General features: G+C 38.2%; 1 long non-coding RNA gene across 1 annotated transcript; it reads left to right on the forward strand.

The window, feature by feature from the left end:
• The first annotated feature begins 1,328 nt into the window (after window positions 1-1,328).
• Window positions 1,329-6,931, forward strand: LOC135936855 (uncharacterized). Its single transcript, XR_010574400.1, has 3 exons — window positions 1,329-1,502; window positions 3,169-3,241; window positions 3,831-6,931. It is a non-coding gene; the product is annotated as an uncharacterized LOC135936855 (long non-coding RNA).
• The last annotated feature ends 7,335 nt before the right edge of the window (window positions 6,932-14,266 follow it).

The raw sequence follows: 14,266 nt of genomic DNA on the forward strand, positions 1-14,266 counted from the left end.
TTGGATGAAAAATCGTTGCTTTCTGACGAGAAACCCCGTTGTGCGGGCTACAAAACACAATTTTATCGAGATATTAAGCTGCCAAGCGTTTTCATGAAGTTTCATTTTTAAAAATTAGGTCTGTTCCTGGAGACGAATGGTGTTAGGAAGTAAAGAAACAATTTTGGATGAAAAATATCGACCAGCTGCCGAGATACGAGGCTTCGAACTGGGTGCGGAAAGGTGCGTGTGGCTTCACCATCGTTCGCATTGAGCTGTTTTGACACTCCGCTCTCGCGCGCTTCCATCTTCTGTCCTTTCTTATGATTTATGAACTCCTGATTATTCGCAGACATGACCGCTTTAATCAGTGACCTCTATATCAAGTGAAAATAGTAATTTGGACCAAAAATCGTTGTTTTCTCATGGGAAACCGAGAAATGTAGACCAATTAACCTGCCAAGATTTTTATGGAGTTAAATTTTGAACAAAGTACGTCATTTTCTGGAGAAGAATGGTGGCAGGTTGTAAAGGAAAAATTATGGTTGGAAATTATCAACCAGCTTTCGAGGTGCAAAGGGTTGGAAAGTGGTGCGTAGAGTACGTGTGGCCGCTTGAAACCTTTTATCGAGCAGTTCACCACTATAATCTCCGCGTTCCCGCACTCAAGCAGTGCATTAGCTTGCTCAATCTTATGTATTTATGACATCCTGATTTTATCGGCGTGATTTCCCCCATGAGAAACGTTGATTCTAATTATTTTAAACATTCCAAGGGGATGAAATTTGTTAAAATTCATCATTTTCCTGTTTGAATGGGACCCGGGAGTTTTGTAAACCGAGAGATCCGACTTGGAAAAGTGCGTGTGGCCGAAACCTCGCCGCCCGGACCGCCAGCACCCCCACCCCCTTAGCAACGCGATCCGCACCCCAAAAGTCCACAATTCCGGCTGCTGAGACGATCCTGAGGCGAGGTGCGTAGGTCGTTGGGCGCGGCGGGGTGCGAGTGGTGCGACCAGGAGCCGAGAATGAGCAGCGGCAGGGAGGGCAGGGGCGGCGGGGACCGGGGGGTGGTGGTGGTTGTGTCGGAGTCGGGGGGCGGAGATCCGACGGCCGGCGCCGCGTACGCACCCGCGAGACGCACGCACTTTTGCCTCGCGGTCGCCGCGGTGCATCCTCTGCGATTGCATGTATGCGGTCTCGGCGGGGGCGGCGGGGGGCGGGGGCGGTCTCGGGGGGCGGCCTGCTCACGCACCCCGTGCACAACATGCTTAGGTAGCATTCGATCCTGGTCAAATGTGCGTACGGCGCGCACAAGCAGCAGCCTCGTGCTGAGAGCGGCGGTGGCGGGCGGGGTGGGAGCCGCGAGGCGCGCGGCGGGAGCAGCGCCGCACGCCGACCCAGCGCTTCGCCAATCGAGGTGCACATCCCTGACAGCGTGCACCGGCGGCTCCACGGCCCCGCCGGGGCCCACCACGGGCCCCCGACGTGCCACGAGAGTCGCACCGCTTGAACCGCAATCAGGTACGCCACGCACCTCACACGCACCTTTTTATTTGCCGAAATGGGGTCACCACTTTGCTGATTGGTCCGCAAGGTGTTTTCGAAACCCTTTTCATTCAGGAAGAAGGGACGGTGGAAAATGCTCCATTTCCTGGTGGGCGGGGCTTATCCAGATTCACAACTCCATTAAGGAGAATTTTTGCAAATTTTTAAAAAGTTTCCACGGTATACCAATGTTTTTTCACTTGATTTCGGTTCCAGATGTGAAAATTTGGCGGTAAATTTAAAAAAAATCATAATTTTCCCTAAGGAGAAAGTGATTGTTGCTTAAAAAAGAATTAATTATTCTCAAAAATTTAAATTTCAGCTTTCCTACAATTTTTAAAAATATTTCCCCCAGCCAAAACACCCACTTCAACCCTTAAAACTCGGAATTAGCATCGGTTAGGCCGTAAATAAATCAAGGCGTGGCCTAGCTGAATCTGGGGCAGCGTTATGAATGAAATGAAAGGGCGAGGCCCGTAAGGCCGAGTTGTCCCTGGCCGCACCTCGGCGTGAGTAGCGTGTGCAGCAGCGGGCGGCCGTAAAAAGTCGGTCCAGGCAGCGCCGTGCGCCGCGCCGCGCTGCTTTGATAAAAGAGACACGAGAGCACCCTAAGCAGAAAAATGGTGCTAGTTGCCAAGAAAAGGGTTTCAGACGGCGCATCTTTTGCTTTCTTTCTATTTTATTTTTATACTCTCTCCGCTCTGCTCCGTACTTGGCAAAAAGCCGCAGGCCGAGTTGCATTATCGCAATTACCCATATCCATACGCTCGAGGGGAAAAAGCAAATCTGCTGACTGCGCTGTGACATTTTTTTTTATTATTTTAGAAGCACTTAACATTGTTTGTAATATTTTTATTGCTAAATGCACTGATATACATCTCTTTGAGAAAGACGTTGTCTGAGAAAAGATTGTTAAATCAATTAATAAATAAAAACTAAAGTTATTTAATTTTTAATATTTTTCTAGAGGATTTTTTGGCTTTTTTAATTTAAAATTTTTAATGAATGCTTAATGGTTTGGAATGTTGTTTGAATATAAAATTAATTTCTGCGTTTAAATAATTTCAGTTAAATTCAAAAGAAGGATCATGCTCAAAATTAAATCAAATTAACTATTTACCAACTGTTTTTTTTATGAAATCAACTCTACGTCAGAAATTGACTTAAAAAATCTTACAAATTCTCCTAAATTATTATTTCTGCAAATTTAGGCGTGAATTTTTACAAATTTAACATGATTAAAATTTTAAATCTCTTCAATTTTTAACTAATACCTATTTTAGATTTAAATCAATGAAATTTTTGCAGCCATCCAATTAAATTACAAACTTCAAACGAAGCAAAGATCCTTCTTCCCTATTGACCTGCCTTTGCCAACGACGAGATATCGATTGGCACTTTTGCAACAGAGTGCAAAAGATATTAGAAGAGATCTTGTTCATTTTTCTGCTTCTCTCTCTCTTCTCCGCGTATCAATCTCTTTGCCACCGAGCCGGACAAGCGTTTTCTTATATCTCTCAGGAGGAAAACGCAGCGGGCGGGATGAGTGCGCGGCGATATTGAATTTCTGGCTGCGGTCCAGTCAACCCTATCATTTTGCACCCTATAATTTATCACTTCTGACGCACGCTCTCTTTTTCAGGTGCAGCCGAAAATCGATAGCAGACGATCTCGCAGCGTGTAATCAATTCCCTGTAGCCGAGTAGACACCCAAGGTATTATCACAAATTGGATTCGGTCACGATACACTCCTAACTGGATTTATACTCTTGACACGCCAAAGCCGCCAGTTAATGCGTGTTACGTAGCTTCTCATTACGCGGTGATTAATTATCAACGCTTTGCTGGCCTCAGAAATAAAGGCTTAGATAAGCCTCTCCACGAAGATTTAAATTAATTTTAAACCATTTTCATCATGAGTTTGAAGCTTAAATTCACTTACACTCAAATTTAAAGTGTTTGCAACGATTACTTTATCTAAATTCGTTAAAGATCAGAAAGACGCTTTGGCAGCCACCATTTTAAAAAGATGGCGGCTGCCGAAGCGTCATTCTGATCTCTGGCGAATTTAGATAAAATAATAATAGTTATTCGTGTTTAATAAAAGGGCGGCAGGAGTTTTAAACATGCACCAATAGCGATCGTTTTTATTCTTAAATGAGTTTCAATCACTTAATTACCGAAACTAATTGAGATTAAACGTTTAAATACAGTTTGTGACGTCACACTGCACGAAAAGAATCGTTTCCCAGTTTGTTGACGATCTTATTTTAATTATTTCCTATTTGTATGATTTGCTTTCAGGGGATGTTGACCAAGAGGACCGATAATCTTGCCCCTCTCCTCCCATCCGAACCTCAACGTACGTTTTAGCCCAATCTCCGAACACTCTACAGCAGCTTCCTAGACTATCACATTTGATCAGGTGTTTTCTTGCAACGATCGAGTCTCGTTTTTCCCATTTTCCAAGCGCTACCAAATGTACTGAAACACACAGAGAAGAAACTATTATATTATATACTACGACGCCGCTCGTTTCCAATCTATATATCCGCAGAAATTACATGTAGTGTGTATGAAGACGAAAAAAATAAGAGAAATTATTCTATATTGGGTACGCTGGAAAATGAGAATGTGAAATAACACACGGATCGTGTCGAAGACGGCGTAGAATCAGCAGAAAAGATGTTTTAACGATTAGAAGGTATTATCGTTTATGAATTACAGAGATTATAAATATAATTGATTTTGGAAATTCTCGCCATCGCCTGAATCAAGTTCAAATCGAGAGTAACATAGATTGAAATATACTAGACAGCAAAGTAGGCCGTACACCACACATACTATATCGTAGTAGGACGAGAGAAAATTCGAATTTCGCCCCTGAAAAAAACACACGCCCCTTCCACCCCCCGCCCTCTCTTCTCGATTTTGCAGAACGGTCGACCTACACTCGAATCGATGTGAGGCGGTGAACATTATTGTGAAAGACACGCTTGCAAACCTTTTGATTGCAGTGATAGCTGAGAATTTATTCTCTCAGCACCCTTCCACATAATTATACTGAGCTTTTATACAAAAGTGGGGGAGGCAGACGCTTCCATAGTTTCTAATTGAAGTAAGTGAATACTAAAACTTAATAGCCCTTGAAATTCATCAGCGCGTACACACATATTTTAGCAAAGTCCAAATTTTGCTTTAGACATTCCGCTGACGACCTCTAGTCTGAAAAATTCTTCTGTGTCGGATAGAAATTCTCAGGTGCTCCCTAAAAATTGAGAAAATATTCTACTAGCAAACCTTGCGTGTATTTTGTAGTAGTCATTTCGAGGGATGAATGGAGCGAACAACAATAAATCCATAGCCAATTACCGAAATTTGGCGGGAAAGGGACTACCCTGAGATTATTCGTGTGAAAAGTGGACGTATTTTCCCGCCAGGCTGCGAAGAGGGGAGGGGGCGCGACCGCCTGACTAATGAGTCATTCAAACGAGCTTCACGGCCGCACCCCCCACCCCCGACGCACCAACGCGTTCAGTGTAGTGTGTTATTCTCGTAAAAATAACGTAGACTGCTGTGTCTTGGTTCCAATATGGCGACACCGGCTGCGCAGTAGCACTAAACACGCACTAATATCCACGCATGCGCAGTGAAAGTTGGATTGTTGTTTAGTTATGATTTACTGCGCATGCGTGGTACCTACTAAAACCTTCTGCGCATGCATTTTTCCTGAAATAAAGTAATGCGCAGTTGGTTACTAAGCACGCTTGGCATGCGCAGTAGGTTGCAGTGCAATTTAGTCTTGCTTGGAGGGTCGAGTTGATTTAGTAAATTAAGTTTAACAGTAGAGTTCCTAATTAACGCATAATTATCTTCATTTTGAGTGAAAATCGAAGGTTGCAGTTGTTTCCCGCGCACTTTTAAAATGCGCAATCGACTTCTGAGCTGCGCGGTGGGTTTCTTAAGGAAATGTAACATGCGCAGAACACTTTCATAAGACTGGATCATGCGCAGTAGATGTGACACATGCGCAGTAGGCTCCTGAACACTTGAATCGTGCGCAGTGAGTGAAAGAGAGTATATAAACAATCACATCCCCCTATGTAATGCGCATGCGCAACTTTTGAGTTCCTCACGGCGAATGAAGAGACCTGAAAGCCGGTGGCGCCATGTGCAGGACACTGTTAGCGTTGTGCGTACCGTTTCTCCAGACGTTTAAAAAGGATAGCTGCGCTGCAGGCAGAGCCTTTCTTCGTTAGGCGGGTTCCCTATCTAGTCGAGAGGGGCGCGAACAAGAGTCAAAGCCCGCGGGTTCTCAGCACTGCGTTTGCTCCTCTCTATAATGCCAGCGGCAGTATTCAAGAATATGTGTCGCTTCGTCCGCAGCGGCAATAAAAAAGAAAAGAAAAGAAACAACTGCTTATAACATTCTCTTCTTATTGTCCGAGCTATAGCACCTAGACACGATTGTATAGACTTTTGAGATGAAATCGTTTTCGAGCGCTCTCGCATTTACACATTTTTCGGTAGGGCGACCTTTTTGACGCCGCTTATTATATTTATAATACTATATAACTAAACTGATACGAGACAGACTACTAAGGGATATAAAATCTATATAGTGAACCGATTAATGACCAAAGACGACTGCTTTTTTGATTCCATTTTTTGATGATAAACTTACAGCGTGTAGCAAACGCTCCTTTTTGGAACAGTTTTCCTATAAAAACAGAAAAATTCTTTTCACTAGAGCTGGACACAAGCGTGATAAACGACGGATTATATAGCTATTAAGTCGCGGTGATATATAAATGTGAATTTATTGTCGACTCAGTTCAAGTTTCCGACGCCTCTATCATTTTGTTGCTGTTATTCACTGTGTATATGTATTTTGTGAAAATAAATTCATGTAAAACGACCGGAGCTAACTGATTTACACGGAAACACCGCCAAAATTGATGTGTGATATATACATACGAAGTTAATTATAATTTGATTGTCTTGTAATTGATACGTACGGCGTCCTCGTGTGTGCAATCGTGGTTTATTATTTCCGTGCTCGTAATTGTCTCTTGTCGACCGTACGCTAGTCTCGCAATCTCGTCTCTCTGCTCTCTCTCTACATGTACGTTGTGCATTTATGTGTGTGTGTGTTTGTATATGTACGTATTACGTGTGTGTAGTATGCTCTCTATCTCTCTCTATAGTCCATATCAAATCAAAATGCATATTAAATCGTCATTACTATGCGGCGCCGGACACACGCCCGACGCGCCGCGCTCTTAATTGTCTCTCCACCCCCTCGCACCCGCTCTCTACCTCCCGTCCGTATCTCTATCTCTCTCTTTCATTGTTTGTGCTTTTTCTCTAATTGTCTCAATAAATAATTCACGTCTCACACTATATATACTACGAGTGTTTCATTCCGCTATTATCACACGCACAAAGGCCGCAAAACCGGCTGTTAAAGCAATTAAATTTCAATGGGGAGCTGGGGAAATGAATTATGGTCGCCCTCTTTCCTCTTTCATCGGGAAAATAAATATTTACTTTTAAAATAACCTGAAAATTATTAAAAAAAGTAATTTTAATGAGTTTATAATCAAAATGAGCAAGAATTATACAATTTTAAGGAGGGTTTGCCCATTTTTCAATACACAAAAATGCACCACGGGTTTCTTGCACAAAAAACAGCTGGAATAAACCCACCAATTTTGGGTTTCCGCATTTATCCGAATTTAACCCCAAAAAGGTCACATTTCGCGCCAAAAAGTCCAAAATCTTGAAAAATTAGGATTAGTGTTTAGATTTTTTGTCTGTTGGCAAAAATCTGTTGCATAATTTTCGCTAAAATTTATTCAAAATTATTAAGAATCTCCAGCACAAAATACATTTCTTTTTTCCCACCAATATCAGCTTAGATTTTACAAGAAAACTCCTGACATGAAAATAAAACATTTCAGCTTCAAGTTCGTGCAAAAAAGGTTTCAAAAGATGCTTTAAAAATCCAACTGGTTTCTCCAAAAACAACTTTTTAAAGAAAAACTGCTTAAAATTCTAAAGATAAAATAAAAAAAACACGGTTTGAAAGGCATTTTTGACGTTATCTTGTCTAGACCTCAGAAAGAGCAGAGTAAAAAAGGTGATTTTATTCAACGAATAGGCAATAAAATGGAGCTCGAATCTGCCGTACACTTGATTGCTAATTGTTCCTAATTGATATCGATTTTCAATAAGGGGTAGATGAATGAATAGGAAATGTAGGTCATAAAAAGGCTTAGCAGCAATTTTAACAGAAGAAAAACTGACCTTGGTTAAATTTTTTCAGACTTATAAAACTGTTTTAAAAAATTTTAATCGTGTTTTCATAAAAATTAAGGCGCTGCTTGCAGGTTCTCAAGGCCAGGAGGGTCACAAAATTTTATTGAAAATGTTTTTAATCTGTTTGATATTTATATAGAGCAAAAAGTACCTGGATAAACTCAATTTTCCATCCTCTATTTTATTTTATACAAATATTTTTAGATAAATTAATTTTAGCTAAAAATACCTTTGAGGTTCTTGTATAATTACGATTTTTGTTTAAAAAAAAAGAGAATTTTGACTGTGATTTTATCGATATTGATTTATGGACAGACTTTAAACGTTCTTGATTCTTTTTAAAAGTGGGATAAACAGCTTCAAGTTGGATCAATCGTTCCCAACAGATTTTATGTATCCATGGCGACAGAAAAGTCTTCGTTTTATCTTCTATATAGAAGTAGTTTTATGAGCAAAAAACAGAAATCACTATGCACTGTATATGTACTAGACAAAAGGGAAGATTTTTATTTCTTTTAAGAGTCCTTTCAACGAAAAATACTGAGGTGTTTCTAGGAAATTAAATTAATTTTGAATCATTTTCAAATTTTAGGACAAATAAAATGAATTTCTGAAGATGCTTTGCCAGCAATCATTGTTTTATTTCTCAGAAGAAAACCTGAAACAGTTATTGAATACAATTGAAAAGAAAAATATGCAAGAAATCGAGAAATAATTTATTATTTTTACATTTTAAACTCATGTAGAAGCCAATAAGATGTCGATCTATATTGTATTTGAATTAATTAATTAATAAAAAATGCTAATACATTAACATTTAATTTAAATTCAATAATTAATGCAGAAAAAACTAACTACTTGATTTTCGTTGTATTACACATTTGTATTAATTAAATTATTTGATGCATATGCTGGATATAATTAATAATTTTAAACAATCTCTTAGTTTTAAATGTTTCAAAAATTATGATTTTTCTTGACAAATTAAAAATTTACCATACAATACCATCAGTTTCTGAATTTAAAATAAATCAAAACTATTATTTAATACCAATTAAAGAAATAATTAAGACATTTCTAATTCATTCTCCTAACTGCAAGAGCAACAAACGGTTCGAATTCGCCATACCGCTGCTTTCCACCCCATTTCATCCCCCGCGGCGGCTCTCTCATTAGCGCGCGCGCGTGTGTGTGTGTGTGTGTGTAACGTAGCGATCGAGTTGGGAGCTAGAGTCAACATAGACATGAGGCATTGCGAAAAGGACGAGCAGAGAGAGGGTGGGAGGGCGAGGGGGGACCGTCGGCGTTATTTATGGCAGATGCGCACGTGTGTGGGCAGGGCGAGAGCGAGCGAGCGTCGCGAGGCGAGAGGGTTGCCGGCCGGTCGGCCTGCCGGTGGGTGGGTGGGTCGGCCGCGGCGTGGGCCAGACGAGACGAGACGCATCGACCCACTCCACTCATCGGCCCGCTATCGACCCTGTTTCTCGCGCGCGCTCCGGCAATATTGCACGCAGCACCGCTTCGCACCCAAACACACACGCCCCGAAAACTCCCCTGACCTACCCTTCCGCCTTCTCGGTGTCCCACGCCACGGCCAGAAGCCGCGCGCGTGTCAGCATATCGTCCGTCGGTGCGGTGGGTGCTCTCGCAACGGAAATTAAAAGGGGGAAAATTGCAGCGTTCCAATTTCACTCCTTGCCTTGCTCGTAGAAAAGCAGCGATAAAAGCAGCAGTATAAATCGGAATTGTGCCGAGCTTTGTCTTTAATGCCGACTGATTTTTTTATTGCTTTCCATTTAATTTAATTTGTAAAATGTTGCTAGAAATTGTTTAAAAAAATATTTCTTAACAAAAAGAAGCTAATTTTTATTATTCTGTAAATCTTCTCAAGATGAAATACCAACTTGCGAATTTAAAAAAACTCCCTCGCCTCGGTAGGAATAAATGGCTATGCATTTGGACGGTTTTTATTTTTCAGAAAGACTCTTGAACTAATTTTTGGACAAATTTTGACAGTTTTATACAGTTTCCAAGACATTATAGGTTCGCAAAAACCCGAAATTCTCCGGAAAGAAAGCACTGCATTGGTAAATTTGGTTTTTGCGGGTTTTTCTGCATTTTTAACTTTTAAACAATTCGAAAATCTAATAAACTGAAATCGTGAGAACCATTTTCTAACGAGAATAAAAAATTGCATTTTTCCATGAATTTTTAGCGGTTCAAATCGCAAATTAATAAAAATTGCGTGATTATTGTCCCGCAACGACTCGAAGCTCAGAAAATAATTTAATGCGTGGTTCGGGTTTTACATCACTTCCAGCCAGCAGCCCAGCTTCTTTACTGATTACTCAAAAACCATATCATTCTAAAAATAAAATACTTCCTAGAAACAGCTATAGAATTAAAAATGTTTAACTATCTAAAAGATCGTGTGTGCATTCCGACCAATAAATATACTTTCAAAGAATAAACTTTTCACTAAATAGGAACTCAAAATCAATTTATTTTACAAATATAAACATAATTGAAATATGTATTACAAATTAATTAAATTTTAAAAAAATTAAAAAAAAATTAATATATTATTTTAAGTTTTAAAATTATATATTATATATTTATTTAATTTATAAACATTTGTCAAAGTATTAGATATATTACCGTTGGTAATAGTGGCCAAAGTTTCCTAAAAATTTTACGATTACAATATTTTGTACGATATTTCTTCAATAATTAATTATTATTATTTGAAGCAGGCGTTTAGACAGAAAAAGTTTTAGTCAACACATATAACAGAACTGTTATTTTGAAGAAAACCTTATAAAATGCAATTTAAAGAAAAATATATTTTAAAAACGAAAATTTGAGGCTTTTTTTCTCTTACGACCGAAAGTTTTAACAAAAGGAAAACACTGTGATATTTATTTTTAACAGAGCATAAATTAATAGAACGCATTTTCAGCGAAAAAATTACTTTTATGGCTTTTTCAAATGCTCTGTCGCTACCAAATCAATAAGGCGTGAATTTTTGCCATGATTTGATTTTTTTTTATTATTTATAAATGACCAAAATCATAAAATCTGCGTTTACATGTCTGGAAATTTACCCAAAAATTGAAAAGAAATTTTGAAAATATTTTTCAACAACAGGCCTGATAATCAGGCTTCGCAGAAACCCGATTTTTTTCCGGAAAAATTCACTGCATTACAAAAAACGATTTATTTTGCGATTCGTTTCTGCAGTTTTGCTTATTTTTATAAAACACTTGCATTTTTATTGAAAATAAAAAATTCTCATGAGGGAATTTTTGGCGCGAAATGTGACCTTTTCGGGGTTAAATTCGGGAAAAATGGTGGTTTTTTCCAGCTGTTTTTTTTCCGCAAAAACTGTGAGAAGAAAATGCCATTAATTGTATTTAATTTTGTCAAATAAAAAATAAAAAATGTAGTATAGAGATAGAATGAAAAATTTGTTAACATTGTAAATTTCTTTGATTTTGGACCAACGTCAACGTAATAATATACTTTCAAGCTATTAATAGGAACTCGAAAGATTTTTTAAAAGTCAACGTAAGCTATACTGGTAATTAATCTTAAAAATTAATTAAATTATAAAAGTCTAAATTTTATCATTGAATTACGATTTATTTATCGAGTTCAGAAAATTTGTTGTATGATTCCAAATTAATAGAGATATTTCTTGTTTACTGTCACTAAAGCATTTAATCATAATTTGAAGAGATAATTTCGTGATAGTCTAAAATGTTCGAGATTTTACAAAATTAAATAATCCTCTCTTGCGGTTTGCCATAATTAAAAGGTCATCAGCTCAACTGGAAATGAAATAAAACGATTTTGTCGCTCCGTTGCCTCTGCGTGCCTGCTTTTAAAAGAGATTTATGGCCCCGTGTCCGAGAGAGACAGATGAAAATTGTATTCCTGACGCTTCTCGTTCCAGCCGCGATTATGTTGCCTCCCAGCTCGCTGCAGGAGAAGAAAAAACCAGCTTTAAAGGTTGACAAGGATTCTAGACCAAGCTTTGCAGTTGTCAGCTGATTTTGCGAGTTCGTTTTTTTAACCTTTAAGCCGAAAAAAATTAATTAAATAATTTGGCGGGAAATAAAACTCTGATTTGATTGGAGAGGGCAAGGAAACGCCTGCAAAATTATAAAGTTTGCAAAGCGCAGAGCACAAAATTCAAGCGGGTTGCATAATTTTCGCACTGCAGGCGCTAAGGAAATGGTCGATCTCTCCTTTGCCTACTTTGCGAACGTATTTCCACATTGCTGAGTCTACGAAACGAAACGAATTTTAATTAAAAACCAAATTAGCACTCTTGAATTCAGAGCAGCCAGCGCGTTATTTGCTCATCCGCGAAGGCGGAAATAAAAGTTTGGCTCGCCCCGTTTGCAGACGAGAACAATTTCATGGCGAGTTTGTTTTTGTAAAAGAGCTTGTGCATACTTGCATCGCTTGCTCTCTCTCTCTCACAAAGTGCTCTCGGGTCATAAATTAAAAGTTTCGCCACGATCGATGCATAGTTTTGCGCTTCCTACATGTGATATTGCGAGGCGGAGTAATCTGCAGTATGTGCGCGGCTCGTCTGACGACCGCCACCTCTTGCTTTTCATGCAGAAAATTACTCAAATTTTCACGTTATTTTTAAATTATTATTTTAACATAAAATACAAATGTTTTATTTTAAATTTAAAAGTTTTTATACTAATTTAATATAAAACCAACACTAAATTATTCAAGTATAACAATTTTTACATCAATTTTATAATTTTATCAAATTTAAATTTTATTTTTTAAACATATAATTTTAGTTTTGTCAATAATTTTTCTAACTGGGGAATTTCTTATAAAACTATTTTTTAAATAAATTTTTACCCTCCTGAAGATCATCTAATTGCTAAACTTTAATTGCGTGAGTAATATCCATCATTTATAATTAATTATTTTTTTATTCCAAGTTTGAACAGAAAGATTTTGAAGACAACGCACTGGCTAAATCATTCGTCGCTTTGAATAATTTTTAACGCCAGGAAGATGCAGTTTTTTGACCTCGGAATCGATCATTGGCCTCCGCAAGGAGTCATGATTTTCGGGAATGTAACGGGAACGATGCGATGGTGCGAGCAGAGAAAGTTTCCTGCGCGCTGCAAGGTCAGATAATCGATAGCCGCGTGTACCCGATCGCAGCAGCGCAATCGCATTACACATTAATTAACAGCCCAATCACTTAAATTTGCTTCAAGACTTTTTCTAATTTCTTTAGTACATCACGTCAAATTCTCTAATTTTATGCTTCTAAAATCTCAAATCACTGGATTCTATGAGCGATACAAAATTGAATTTTTATGCTGAAGAGCGGGATCGAACTCAAGCGAAAATAATTCATTTGATTTTTTTTTTAAATTTATGAGATATAACTAATAAAAATTATCACCTTTGATTTTCAATGCGGGGTCAGTGCTCTCGTTTTAATTAATTTAAAAACATATGAAACAAATTTAAACAGTAATTTAATTAAAGTGGAATAACATTTGGTTCATTTTTAAAAATGAGTAGAGAAAGGGTTAAAAATTAATATCTTTTTAAACGAAACAACGTTTAAAATATCAGGATAATAATAAAACGATCAGGAGAGGATATTTTTTTTCGTTCGCATCAACTCGCAGCGTGCAAAGGTTGGACGAGGAGTCAATAGCCGCACACTCAGGTGCATAACTCACGCAGCAGTTGCATCTTTTACACTCCTACACTCTTTGTTACTCCTACGCATTTCTTTCTTCTCCTTCCTCATTCTGCGGAGGAGGATGACCGAGGAAATATAAGCGAGTGCATTTCCTCCGAAATCATTCGGCGGCACCATGGGTTCTTTTCTGGCGATTGCTTTTTTGGTCCTCCTCGCCCAAGCTTCTGCCAGGGTTAGTAGAAATGTTTAACATTTTTAATTTAAACAGTTTTTTTCCCATAGGGTTTTCTTTGATCAATGGTCAATTTTTCTTAGTTACCTTGGTTTGTTAATTTTCACTCCCAATTTTGATTGACAAAATTTCTTCTGCTTTTTGTTACACCTATTTAATTTTATATACAAAAATTTGAAAAATCTTTGTATATTTATTTTATTTTGTTTATTTGATACAAAATAAATAATGAAATTTTTATTTTGTTATTTTTATTTTTTTTCTTATAAGTTTTAAAGTTTTTTCAAACAAATTCGCTCCCCATTCCGCAATAGAAATATTGAAATAAATTTTTTTAAGGTTTTCATTTTCAGTACTTCACGCAACGAATAATAATGTTCACAAACGAAATGATTAGTTTTATTTTTGTTAAAATTCGGCCGTTCTTCCGATCGTCGACCACGACCCCTCATCGGACAGGTCACGCACGGCGCTTCGACCTTGGGTACC

The sequence above is a fragment of the Cloeon dipterum genome, chromosome 2 (genome assembly GCF_949628265.1).
Source record: "Cloeon dipterum chromosome 2, ieCloDipt1.1, whole genome shotgun sequence".
Lineage (NCBI taxonomy): Eukaryota > Metazoa > Arthropoda > Insecta > Ephemeroptera > Baetidae > Cloeon > Cloeon dipterum.